The sequence below is a fragment of the Camellia sinensis genome, chromosome 2 (assembly GCF_055761805.1).
Source record: "Camellia sinensis isolate YWXY chromosome 2, ASM5576180v1, whole genome shotgun sequence".
NCBI lineage: Eukaryota > Viridiplantae > Streptophyta > Magnoliopsida > Ericales > Theaceae > Camellia > Camellia sinensis.
Genome location: NC_138962.1, coordinates 18,460,312 through 18,474,914, shown reverse-complemented (window position 1 = coordinate 18,474,914; position 14,603 = coordinate 18,460,312). Strand labels below are relative to the sequence as shown.

At 35.7% G+C, this 14,603-nt stretch overlaps 1 long non-coding RNA gene across 1 annotated transcript; it reads left to right on the top strand.

The window, feature by feature from the left end:
* Positions 1 to 10,671: 10,671 nt before the first annotated feature.
* On the top strand, positions 10,672 to 11,145 carry LOC145789049 (uncharacterized). Its single transcript, XR_014360247.1, has 2 exons — positions 10,672 to 10,796; positions 10,914 to 11,145. It is a non-coding gene; the product is annotated as an uncharacterized LOC145789049 (long non-coding RNA).
* Positions 11,146 to 14,603: the final 3,458 nt, after the last annotated feature.

The following is a 14,603-nucleotide window of genomic DNA, read 5'->3' as shown; positions in this document are numbered from 1 at the left end:
AGTTGTTCCTTAGGAGTTAAAGAAACCATTTTTGCTTCTACTCCAACTTTGTCCTATATAAAGAATTGAGGTTCTTTATGGACCTATTATTGGAATAGTTACTTTGGTAAAATCCTCTAAGCACCCCCACATTTTAAGCATTCTAAGGAAACTTAATTTCTCTTGCTGATGTATAATTAGACAAAAAATATTAATACACCCCCATAATTCTGAGGTAAATCAGAATACATCATTAATTGGCGTGCTTGAACAAGATGTAAATTGCTTTGTGAATATAATCACAATACTAATTTGTCTAAAATGCAATTAGACTTCATAACTTTCTTTTGTTGTACAAAAAAAAAAAGTGGCTAATACTAGTTGTGGCCACAACACTTTGTCAAATAACATTTCTTTAGCCATGCATTTTTTTTTTGGCTTACTGCAACCCTTAATTTCAATATCAACATGGAATATAAATATCACCGTATAATTATATTTACATCTTATTTGTCTTATCCAGTATTGGTGACTACGTTGACAATTACCAAAGCGTCTTTCATCCATGAAATATTTTAACTTATATAGTATTTCATTACGGAATTATCGGTCACCACACTAATTTCAGTAATTATTCCAAAGAATAATTAGAATTCCTCTTATGTCAAAACACATTAGTTCAAAACTATTAAAAATAGTTTCTAAAAACAATTCCAAACTAAAAATCAGAAATAAATTTAAACAAAAATTTCCAGAACTGAAAATACAAAAAAACAGTTTAAATTTCAGAACTGGAAAAATCAAAAAAATAAACTGTTCAAAACTAGTTTAATAATTTCCAAAATAAGAAAATAATTTCTTTTTAAAAAAATAGTTAAAAAAAAAAGAAAAAACTCTTTCCAGCACCGTTTAAATTTATTTATTTATTTTTTCAATAAACTGTTCCAACACCATTTATATAAACAAAACAATTTTTAAATAAAACGAAAAAAAAAATTATTTCTAGATTGTTCTGATTTAACGAAAAAACCAACTTTCAATAAACCTTGATTTTTGGGATGTGGCTTATCATGATGATATGGCACACATTGGTTCCTGTAGGTAATTCTTATCGAAAACGTAGTGCTTTCATATATAGGGCCTGCAAGCTTGGTCAAACTTTTTGTTACCAAGGGAAAAAATTGCAGATGAGATAAAGAGATTCTTTGCGAACACTCTAGAGAGGAATGGACATAATCCTTGCAATTTGTCGTCATCATCACATTCCAGAATGTTTTCTGATGAAAAGATTCAATTGAACTCATTGAATCTTGATTTGGACAATAACATTTCTGCAATATGAAACTCCCGGTTCCTTCTTTCCCAAAAAATGCAACTGTGACTAAAGATACGAGTAATTTGCCCGGAATAGTGAAGACTGAAACTTCTTTCTCAAGTCTGCTTGAACTTGCTGTAAACAGATGTTGAGGGGTTCAAGCAATTGATTTTGCGTATTGCTTCTGCAATTAATGAAATGGGACTCTGGTACATCAAACCGGATGGCACTTGAGAATCGAACCCCATTAATGGTTGCTGTCATGTATGGCAGCGTTGATGTTGTAATACTAATACTCTCTTTATCCGAGGCATGTAAATCTTTCCTGTAGCCCAGATAAGAGCACTGCCCTTCACTGTACTGCATCTAGTGGATCTGTCTATGCTGTTAATGTTGTAAAGATTTTATTACTTGCTGGTGCAGATCACAGTTTGATTGATGCCAATGGCCATTGACCATTGATGTTATTGTCGCTCTTTCAAAGTTTCCTGACTTTGAAGATACCTTTGAATGGCTCCTTAAGAATGATGATTTTGTTCATCTACCGGACATTAACGTATCCTTTGGTGGTGAGAAATCGAATTCATCATCACACTTATCATCTCCAGAAAATTGTCCCTTGTCTTCTGCTGTGGATTCAACATCATCACTAAATAATTTTAGGCACTATGATATACTCGAGCATCCTCTCCATCGAAGATGAAAGAATACCCAGTTGATCCTTCTCTTCCAGACATCAAGAACAGTGCATATTCCAAGTACATAATACTCATCAAATAAAATAAGAATCAGATTAATTCAGTGACCAATATACTAAGCCCATTAAAAAAAGTTCAATCCTAAAGAAAAATATGATAGGTCCAAGCACCAATTTTAGTGCAAAATTAAAGACACCGTTTGGCATCTTTTGACATTCACACATGGCAATTGTCATCTTCTTACTACCACAGATTGAAAATTATACCCCAAACACATCCAACTCTACCAATCGATTGATGTTTACACAATATTAGTTAATGTCGGGAAAAACGCTACGTAAACTATCCTAGCAATGCATCGCCACTATCATTTCTAAACGGTTTGTTAGATTCACATGAAAAATCAAAATTATATTTTCCCAAAAACCATAAATAGGAACGAATCTATCTTAAGATTGTTGGAAAAAATAGTACCAGACTACATGAAAAATATAATTTAAAAATATGTAAATAGTTTTTGGGCAAAACTAAAACTGAAATAAAATGACATAATAACATAACAAAACTTATAGTACTTAAATAGATAAAACCTGATCGAGTCGAGTGTGTGACACTCTTTTCTTAAGATAGATTCGTCCTCTCATTTCTTAAGATAGATTCGTCCTCTCACCGGCGCTCAGGATTCAATGGATGTCTATCTCCCAGGATACAATGATCAATGTCTTGCACTAGCAGCACTACTATTGCAAACCTAGCAAACTTCACTGTGCATGCACTACAGCAAAATTGACTTTTTACGGCACCACATCAACGAAATACAATAAATGTATGTCGTAGTTTTTCACTTTTACGACTTACTTTTTTTGCACGTCGTAAATACTTTTTCAACCACGGCGTGTCTATTGCATAGGCCGTGAATGATAATAACGATGATTTTTTTTATGGCTTGCAATGCACGTCGTAAATAATAAAACTTTCTATGACGTGCATATGGCGTGCTATTAATACATTAATTATACACGGCGCACATACGCCAACAGTGAAATACTTTTCACAGCACACACAACGCCTGCTGTTAAAAGTATTTCACTTTTTACGACGTACATATTGCCTGCTGTTAAAAGTATCGCCTTTTTACAACGCACAATGCATGTCGTGAATTGTATAATAAAAAAAAAATGCGCCAAAATAAAATTTTGAGCACCAATCACCGAAAAAAAATATAGAAATAATTATTTTGCCTTCCTCAATCTCTCTCTCTCTCTTTGATGATAATGAAGGCCGAATCAATTGCTAGGTTACCAGGATCATCTCATCTCCTTTTCGGTTGTGTATCTAAAATCAAAGGTATCTCTCTCATTTGCATTTCAACTCCTCACATCAAGAATCTCTTGTTATCTCAATCTGATCGTCTCTCTCTCTCTCTCTCTCTCTCTCTCTCTCTCTCATGGCGATTTCAAGATCTTGAACCAAAACCCTAAGCTTTTCCCCACTTTTCTAGATCATTAGGGTTTTCAAAATTCAAAATTCAATTATTTTTTTTGTTATTGTTTTTGTTGGTTCATTTGATATAGGTTTTCCACTATCCTTCTCTTTAAAAATGTTTTTTTTTTCTTTCCCTTTGCCATGTAGATTGGAACTTGGAAGATCTTTACCATTCTTGGAAAAAGTTGGAACTATTGTTTTTTGTTCTTCTCCAATTTGTGAATTACATGGGTTTTGCTCTGCCATCATCTTAAGGAGTCACTTGAATAATTGTGGTATTTGCTGTTTTGGTTTTCTCTTCTCTGATGAGTGATGGACTTTAGAGGTATTTTAAGTCCTTGAACTTTGATGTGTTTATTTTAGTTGTTTCTTTGAGATGATTATTTAATCAACCTCTTCTTCTTATTTCTGCATAACCATTAATTAGTTTTGTTGGATTTCTTATTTCTGCATACACAGAGTTGCTGAATTATCCAATTTTACTGTTAATTTGATACACTAGAGAGGGTATATATAATGTCTTCACCCTTATTCCCTTTAAAGCCGCTCTTAAGAGAATTCCTTTGCTACATTCAACTTGAAAACATGGAAAGAGAGTCATAAGTGTAGACATCCCATTTTTGACCGCCCTCAAGACTTGGGCGTCATCGTTTGAACACTCGATGATCATCCATATTTGTGTTCGTCTTGAGTTCTCGAAGGTTTCGGTTGCGCACCTTGCCTCAAGACCTCTCGACTTGCCTGTTTTGTGCTTGGTTGTACACCAAACACTTGTGTTTTGCTTCTGGGGGAATAGGATGGCTTGTTAACCATCCCTACACCCCACCGGCCGAGGCTTGAAGCCATCAGCCCCCCTTTTCTTCCCATCGGCCAAGAGTGTTGGCCGATCGGCACTATATTTAGTCGACCGGCCATTGTGTTGGTCAATCGGCCATTATTGCTGGCTGAACCCTGTTCATCTGCTTTATGCAGATATTTTGTGCCAGCTGGCACAGCTGGCACCCACAATTAACCCCCTCTATACACATGTATGGAGGGATTTGCCTCTTGTTTAGCTTCTCTTAGAAGCTTTAGAATTTGAGCCTTTATAAAGAGGGAGCTCCTCCTCCCTCCTCAAGGTTCAGAAAAATTGGTTCTTGAGCGGATAGATATAGTGTTGTATCTATTTTTCTTGGTTTGGTCTTGTTTTGTGACCTAAAGTGAGTTTTGTCTTACTTTTGCACTAGAACACCTAGCATTACACCATTCTTGGGTTGTTGAGGCCTTAGAAGGTTGTTGTTAGGGTTCCTGGACTAGTTTTAACCAAAGAAAGGTGCTGGAGCTTTGTTCCTAAAGAAGGTCTACAAGGGCGAGCATCCTTACTTTAGTTATCCCTTTCTTGCTTAGGCTTGTAGCCATTCTTGCTTATTCTTTTAAGCTTCGACTATAACTGATAAAAATTCTGATTTTGTGTGCTTTAGAACTTTGTTTAAGGTCACTTTGAGGTTTGGGGTTGTCCCCCCCCCCCCCCTCCAAGGCCTTGTTAGGCCTTGTTTTAGGCCATACCTTTTGGCCATTGTTTTGGTCTTTGCATGACCTCTCTACCACTGGAATCCAGAGGATTTTCAGTGGTGGAGAGGTGGTTTTGAGGTCCTAAATAGGAGAGGGTCATCCCCTCTCCTTGTTGTCTTTAATGCTTGCATAAATGGCTTATGTGATAGCATGTGTGTTCAGCTTATTTTAGCATCATTTCAGTATGTATTAGGCTTTGTTTTGCCATGATACATCTCTGTTTTGAGTTGGTTTAGACATGCCATGTATGCTTCATACACTTGTCTTGTAATCCAATCATTTGGCCTTAACATGCATCATGTTGTAACATGTGTTTTTAGCATGATTTTGGCCCAACTCCTTGAAGCTTTTAGCCTTGTTATAGCATGATTAAGCTCTATTTTCCATTGTTTTGGTTATGCTTGACATGCTTTGTATAGCCACCATGCATTCTAGCTTGTTAGCTTCGGGTATGCGAGTCACTAGCATGCTTTATTTGGGCCATTTCAGTGATTTGGCATCACTTGTCATGATATTTCAGTCCATATTTCATGCTTGTATGCTTGCATTTGCCATCATTTTAATGCTTTCAAGAGTTGTTGTTTTGTGCTCCATGTTTGGACCATTGCGTATGCCACCATGTTTAGGCCTTTGGGGTGCCATCTAAGCGGGTTTTTGGGCTCATTTTGACATGCCATGACTTTGTTTTTTATTGCTTAAATCATGCCATGTTTGGTTGTATTAGGTGTAGTGTAACACTTCTTTGGTGGCCTTGCATGCCCCATGATTTTCCCCCTTTGTCTTAGCTCGTTTTGGCTTTGGTCGCCGTATGTTTTAGGCTCATGTTAGCATGACTTAGGACTGTTTTGGGTCATACTTGCCATATGCTCTTTATTTTGTGTAGCTTTGGTTCAAATCCCTCGACTAGTCTTAGGCTTCAGTCTTGAGCATGCCATGCTTGACTTGTTTATGTGATTTGGCATCACTCCTAGCCTCATTTCAGGGCATGTAATGGTGTCACATTTGCATGCTTTCCATTCATTTTAAGTGTTCTTAAAAGTTGTCTTTTTATGCTTAAGTATTGGACCATTTAGCATGCATGTTTGTATGTGCATTGGCCCTCCTGTCCTTAGCATTTTGGCCACTAATTTGGACCTATTTGAGAGCCGTCCATTTTGGTTTAAGTCCATCCTTTGCATGTTGTTGCATGCTTTCCTTGCATGTTGTTGCATGCTTGTTGCGTATTTAGTGCCTTGCACATTGTTGCATGCTAGTATGTTGCATGCTTGTTGCATACTTGCCCCTTTATATGTTGTCACATGTTTGCCTTACATGTTGTTGCATATTTGTCATTGGCATTGTTATTACATGCCTTACATGTTTATTCGTCTAGGTTGTATGCCTATTGCACATTGCTTGTTTGCATGCTCATGTTGCATTAGCTTGCTTGCATGCCTAGGTTGCATAGCATTAAGCATGTATCCTTTGCCTCTTGATCAACCATGATAGAGGTTGGGGTCCCCTTTACGTGTTTGTGTGCATTTCATTTGATATTGAAGTTGCACACTTGGCTTCTTTGACCATCATGCATTGAAATACGTGATTGATGGTCCGAGGGTCGAGGACTATACTCCCTTGAGCTCATGACATGATAGGGAGAGTGGTCGTGCACACATTGCCTTGAAAATGCATCGCCATGCTCTGTTTGTCCTCTGCTGTAGCAAAATAGGATTCTGCAGGAAGAGATGGTCGGTCGGCCATCTTCAGTGCTGACCGGCTATGAATTGTTGGCCGAGATCCCCATAAATGGTCGATGACCAGTTCCTCTTGGCCGGTGGCCTTGACTTTCGGCCGGTGACCTCCCACAGTGATTAGGGAGTGGTTCAGGAGCATCCTTGAGACTTGTACAGTGTTTAGAGGTGCAGAACAGTGTAAACAGAGGCAGCATGAGAATGGCGATAGATTTCGGAGCAAAGCCGTCCGAGCATGCATGCATCCCTCCTCTTGAGGCCTCTTTACTGCTTTTGTAACTTAATTAATTTGTTTAATTAGTTAAGTGTTTTGTAATAATTAATTAGTTAGTTAATTAGTTAATTTGTATTATTTTTTCGGTCTCTCCTTCGAGAGAGCCGATTGTTGTAATAAGCGTGCGTATGTGTGATGCATGTCTTCCAAACCTCCATTTCTCTCTCCCTTTTATTTAACCGCTTACGATGATTAGATTTAGGCCACATTTCAGTTAGCATCCTTATGCTATGCATGTTTGCATCATTCATCTGTATTGTATGCACCGGGCTCGGCGCATCATACTAACTGCATCGTATTTCAATTCCAACTTGAATACATGTATCAATTGTTGCATCTCATATGCCATCTTAGAATAGCCGAGCCTATTTTTAGTTGCATTTTGTATGTGTTGCATTAGCCATCTTAACATGGACTTGGATCATACATTGATTACTAACATGTTCTTTGTTTTGACTCGGAGTACACTGTGAGTGTTTATGCTTTAGCATCTTGCATGTACGTGAGTGTTAACATGACAACATGCTTGCCATGAGGCTAATTGCTTATGTGATACAACTGTCCGAATGCCTGTGGGTGAAGGTTGGATTGCTTGAATTGGAACAATTCATTGAAATTCGTGTTTTAGCCTACTTGCGAGTAGCAAACTTCAAACCATTTTCCAAACAAACGGATATGCGATGCTTTGCTCCAAATTAGGTGATCTAGTCTATACTTGTGTGTTATGCGCATCACATAATAATTCTAGCTAATTAACCGGAATAAGAACACATATGTCTTCAAAACAAAATATCATGCTTAGTACAAGCCGATCTTTGGATCAAGCGCGTGGAGGTGCTCATAGATAACATTCTCCAATCGTACCCAAGTTCCCGAGCCGAGGCAACTTTGGTGATGACGGACACGTGACCTTAGGCAACGAGTCAGGGTTTCCTAAATTCCCCCAAAATAAAATATTTAGGTGGCGACTCTGTATCTGGCAAAGCAGTCCATGTTTGGCACTTCTTTCTTAAAAATCTGTTTTCCAAAAATGATTTGCCGGATTTGGACTCTTTGGTGATTTATCAGTCTTGCATTGCACTTTGCCAGATCAGATTAAGAACCGTGACAAATGAGTCCGAACTGTGGTAGCATAAGCCCGAGGGCGAGTCCACAATAAGCCTCCTTCCTTTAATCCATTAAATGCTTGTCTCCTTGGCTTTAGATTTCCAGAGAAGATTGGCAGAAACTTACCCAGTGTTCACTATATTCGGGATGTTGCAGATGCTGATTCGCTGATATTATCACTGGTAATTTTCGTTTATTACACTTATCATTTATCTATTTATCATATTTTGGTTGTCAACTTAATTCTACTTTCTTCAGGTTAATAATATGGTGATGAAGCTCATGTTTTGGTTGTAAAACTCTACAGACACAAGCTTGTTAAGTTGTATTTAATGATAACTGAATGGCGAATGCTATGAGTTGCTTTTGAAAATAGCTAGATTTATTTTTTATTTTTTATTTTTTTAAATTAGGATCTGTAGAGGTGATTTTTTTCACACACTAGTTTTCATTTTATAGAAGAAAGCACAGAAGGTGGTTGTTGTTGGTGGTGGTTACATTGGCATGGAGATTGCTGCTGCAGCTGTTGGTTGGAAACTTGATACAACAGTATGTCTTTGTTTCATTCTGGTTCTGCTACGTTAAGGTTTGAGATGGTAATTTTTCATTGATCCAATATCTATAACACTGACTGAGGTATTTGGAATTTTTGGCAATTCATACAATTTTAAATCTATAACTAGTAAGATTTTATTGTTTCGAGTGGATGCAATGAACACTTAAAATTTGTGATTTTCAATGTCTACGTTTTTTTTTTTTTTTTTTTTTTTTTGAGTTTTTGGTTGTACTAGATGGCCCTTCTATTCTGTATTTTAGGTGATCAGCATTAACATTCTTGTTTAATAATAGCTTTTTTCACATGTTTTATAATTTTTTGATGGTGCACACACCACATCTCTGACTTTGTAATTTTATAAAGACTCTTATTTTCATTACACCATTTACACCATATCTCATTTATCCTTTCTGAACAGTGCTTGTCCCAATTGTTTAGAATTGGCTCTCTGACTGTACATTTCTAGGGCCACATGCTTTATTAAATCCTAAGTCAAGATTAACTTGTATCAATTTCACTATCCTCACTTTCACTACCCTCTGTCCCTGCAACAATTGAAGTTAATCACATTGATTTGTCTTGCTGCAACTACTCATTGTCTTTGTGCACCTGCTGCCAGATGAATTTACTTAATTTCATTAATGTCAAAACTTGCATCTATGCTATACTATTTCTCAAGTTACGATATGATCTTATCTTGTGAATTGATAAGTTTCAACTAACATATTCTACTGGAAAAAATTAGACCATATTTCCATAAATCAACTTTTGTAAAGATTGTTTACTCCTTACCTCACTTAGAAATATCAAGAACTTTACTAGCAGAATGGCGTCAAATTCTTGAAGGTAAAGTCATCTCTCCCTCTCTCTCCTTTGGGTGGCATATATCAACATCTTATTACCCTCTACAACTAGTATTTTGAGTTTGATTGATTATCAACAGGGTGTCTCCATAAAAAACTTAGAAGTTGGTTTTGATGGAAGCGTGGCTGCTGTTAAACTTGAAAATGGAACTACAATAGAAGCGGACATGGTAAAATACTGCTACATGTTTGTGGATTTTGTTTTTCTTCTAATTTTTAATCCTATGGTTACTCTTGGTGACTTTTGTTTCTACATTTGATGACAAGGCAGTGTAACTAACCAAATGGAAAAATTATATGATTTCTCCTTTGTGTAGATTGTTATTGGTATTGGAGCTAAACTTGCTGTCAGTCCTTTTGAAAAGTTGCTCTTAAATACCACTGTTGGTGGAATACAGGTCAGCATGATGGTCAAAACAAATTTCTAGTCATTAGGAGGTTTATTATCTTCATTATAACTCATCCCTGCATTTTTGAGGTTTGAGTTTTCTATATTTATGAATTTTATGTGTCTGTGTTATCAATTTGTCATTCATACAATGTTCATGTTTATTTTAAGAATAAAGTTCTTTTCACATTTCCCTTCCTTTTTCTGTTGGCTATTTATTCTAAACACAGATCATAAAGAAAATTTAACTTCGATTACTGAAGTTGTAAAATTTGATGTACTTAAACAGTTAAACCTTTACACTTCGTTTGGTTTGAATGATTTAGAGTGAAAAGAAATGAAATGGAGATAAATGGATTTCAATCACTTATTTGGATTACCAAATAGGAGAGAAATGAAAAGAAACAAAGAGAAACACATTTCTCTCATAACTCTCATTTTGAATCTCTCCAAAAGTGGAGAGATATGAGAGAAATGAAACAACTAAATACTATTTTGTTATAATAGCAAAATTACCCTTTTAAATATAGAATAGATAAAAATTCTAACACCTACAAGAGGTTAATTTGATAATATAACATTGTATCATCTCTTTTCTTTTTTTAACCAAACAAGATAGGAGAGAAATCATATTATTTCTTTTTCTTTTCTCTTTTATCTATCCAAACAAAAGAGAAAGAAATCACAATCTTTTATTTTCTCTCATAACTTACATAAATCATTTCTTCTTTTTTTTTTTCCCCCTCTCAAAAGTTACCAAACATAGTGTTAAATTTCTGGTTGATGGTCAGTTCCGAACAAGTGTCCCTAGTTTTTTTGCGATTGGAGATATAGCGGCATTCCCTTGAAGGTAATCCTTTCCCAGATTAAGAAGTAATTCCTCCACTTCCGTTTCTGTTCTTTAAAAAAAAATAAAAAAAAAAATAATAATACAAAACGCAACTTATATGTGGTTCATTGTAAACAGATGTATGACAGCATTGCAAGGGTTGAACGTGTTGATCATGCTCCCCGATCTGCCCAGCATTGTGCTAAAGCATTCCTAAGTTCACAAACTGACATGTATGCTGGAATCTTTTTGGTTTTTTTTGAACACTTGACCTCCTAGGGAGGTGCAAGAGTACTGGCCAACTAGGTTACCCCATTTGGTTTGGAATATTTTCTTTTGGTACTTCCGAGTGTTTAGCAAATTTGATGCACTATTGATGTTGTCTCCCCTCTTGATACTTTTTTGATGATTTGTTTCCCTGCGTGATGTCCAGGTATGATTATCTGCCACATTTCTACTCAAGGGTCTTTGAGTATAAAGGAAGCCCAAGGAAAGTATGGTGGCAGTTTTTTGGGGACAATGGTAAGGGCATTGCATTATACCAATAAATTATTATTTGACCATCTTCATGAATCATATCTTCTACTTTGTGCTCCTCATTGTTTTTCTCTTACTGAGCAGTTGGGGACACTGTTGAAATTGGAAATTTTGATCCAAAGACTGCTACTTTATGGATAGATTCTAGTAATGTTATCAGTTAAAGTGAATTTTGGTTGTTATGGCTCTGCTGGTTTAGATTAGTAGGAGCCAAAGGATTGCGTCAGTAAAAATACTTTTGGACCTTTTTAGGTTCTGAAAATTAATAAAAACATAGAATAATAAGTTTACTTTCATTCTCAATTTCAGAATTTACATGACCTAGCCAGAATTTTTATCTATAGGCCATACACCATATTCTGTCCAGATTTGACACACTTTTAGGAAAATGAGCATTTCTCTCAATCTACCCAATAACTTTTGCTCAAATAAATTTTGTTGGAAAGAGGACTAAAAATGATAAGTTTTGATATAAGAACCAACCTAAGATGATTTTTCTAGATTTGTTTTTAAATACTCGAAGTGGACTGTTTTCTCAAAACACAGGCCTAGATTGTTTAAGAAAATTGTTTAGAGTATAAAAACGTCTAATTAGGGGCTACCAAAAATATCACATGCTCTAAACACCTCAAAGATCATTCCCTACATTCAGTTTTGAAAAAGAAATGAGTTTGATATTTTTCCAAGACTTTACAGCAGTCATGAAATCAGCAGAAAATACAAAGTAACATCACTTATTCATACTAACTTACAATGGTAATGGATAAAACCTATACAAACCTAAACCTCATACATAGAGATCCTTTAACATAATTATGCAAGTCCCAAGTAGGTGTTGCATTGAAGTAGATTAATTCCACCTTTTCCTCTTTTTAAATTTAATTTTTCTCTTGAGCTTCTTCTGGCCTGGATTTAGTAGCAAACTATATTTTCCTGTACAAACTTAATGGTTTGTTTGGAGATTCCTACTCATTTCCCTCTAGAAACATTGCAACAAAAGAGGTAACTTCATTTGAGGTATGAAAAAAAAGGTTTTGCTTTATGTGGATTTTATTTGCATATACGTTGAGACAATTGAGATCTTGAATTTTTGCTAAATTTTCATTATGATATTGTTTTTAGGGAGCCATTGAATTATCTTATTAATTTTGGAAAAGTTTTGTAGATGTTTTAAAATTTCTTGATCATTTCTTAATACCACAAAAAATATTTTTGTTTCTGAGTCGTTGGTTTTGTAATTATATGAAGTTTCCTTTGTCATGCAGACAAGAAATGCAACAGGGTTAGTTGCTCCAGCTATTGCCACGGGTTTAGGTGCCTTAACACATACATTGGGCACCCTCATCCTTGTGATAGGAGCAGGTGGATTTGCTACAGCTACAGCTGCAGTTGTAGCTGCAACTGCTATAGGAACTATTATTGGTAGTTTTAGATAATCTCTGAATAGTTGTCGGTATGTTTAGAAAGTTCGATATGCATAATTTTGGATGGTTTAAACTTTTTGTACAGTTTAGAACTTAAGGATATGATTTTCGAATGTTTGGAATGCATAGACAATTGTTGAATGTTTATAATTTACGGATATAGTTTCTTTTTGATGTTTCAAATAATATTTTGAAGGTTGATTGATGTTTTGTGATGCTTGTTTGTAATATTTGTTAGATTGTACAAAATTGATCAAATAGGACCTGTTGAAAAAAAAAAAAAAAAAAAAATCTATGGCAAGCATAATAAGTTGTATTACATATTTTACGGCGCGCAATTAGTGTCGTTATTTGTCTCACCAATTAACGGCATGCAAAAGTAGTCATAGAAAAAATAACAACGACGCACAAAATCTGCCGTTAAATAGTTTTTAACGGCGTACGAAACATGTCGTTGAAAGTAAATGACTTTCTATGACTGGTCATAATATGACGCACGCTGCACGTCGTAGAAAGGTTTTTACGGCGTGCATTGCGTGCCCGTAAAAATCCTTTTTTGTTGTAGTGATGTACTATTTTTATAGGAAAATTAGACTCACGAGATATGAAGAATAAATGCAAAGACAAAGAAGAAAATGGCAATTATCTCTCCAAATTGAAGTGAGGGTAATGTAATTTATAGATTCCTTCATAACTCTTCAGAAATATTGTGACCCTTTAAAAGGATACACCCTTCCATCTTAAGAGACACAACTATTGGAGTAAATTTTAATTCAAATTTTTCAGCACCAACTTCACATGGTTAACATATTCGAGAGATTTACATTTGATGTTAAATACATCTTATATTATGTGTAAACACATTAAAGAACTCCTACGACATTAATGACGAATAGCTACTTCTAAGCAGCACTAAACAAATATTTTAGACACCAATATGTTAAGAATCAAAGATCAACTACGAAACACCAATGTATTTATGCCCATTTTCCATGTTAAGAAAATGCAATTTTATAAAAATAAAAGTGATAATAGAACCCACAACAAGAATATGAGTTCTCAATAACTAAGCAATAAAAACAAAAACAAAAAACTTCCTCAGATAGCAACATCCTTTTTTAGCATTTTCAAGTTTAAAATAGCAAAACTATCACAAATTAATAACTAACCTGTTTTTCTTCCAAACTAAACTTCTTCAAGAGGTTCTGCTTCTCCTTATCATTAAGTACTCGATGCGTTGGCTTTAACACATGCTTTGTAATGTTAATAAGCAATTCGATAATGAAAATACAGAACGGTAAGACATTAATGGCATGGAATAGAATTTAATCACAAAAGTAAGCCAAATGATTTAAAAACGGGCAGCATTATAGAAGGATTATTTGAAAAATAGTCAAAACTAAAATACTAATTTGACAGTCTTCTCTCTTTGTCTTGCTTCCTCCTCCAACTCTCCTCTTGTAAGCCAAATACACTCCCAAAAGACAACTCGACATCCTCCTCCTTGAGGATGAATTTGTTTTCTTTTCCACATCCCACTAAAATTACTCAACAAACTTTCTTTAATCATTGCAATCAAGGTTCTAAATCGCGGTATCGGGTAACGTAACGGTATCGATCGCGGAGTATCGGTATCGGTAGTATCAATCGGTACGTATCGGGAATCGGGTGTCGCGGTGGTGAAATTTTAAAAATCATTTCAAAGGTATTTCAACTTTTTCTTTCCCGTACCGGTCCGAACCGGTGAGTATCGGCCCGTCGCGGCTTGTGTAACGGCTTGTGTAACGCTTACAGGCCGATACGTACCGGGACTCGGCCGATACTCCTGTGATTTTCAATCTCAGTGGTATATCGGCCTGTATCCGTC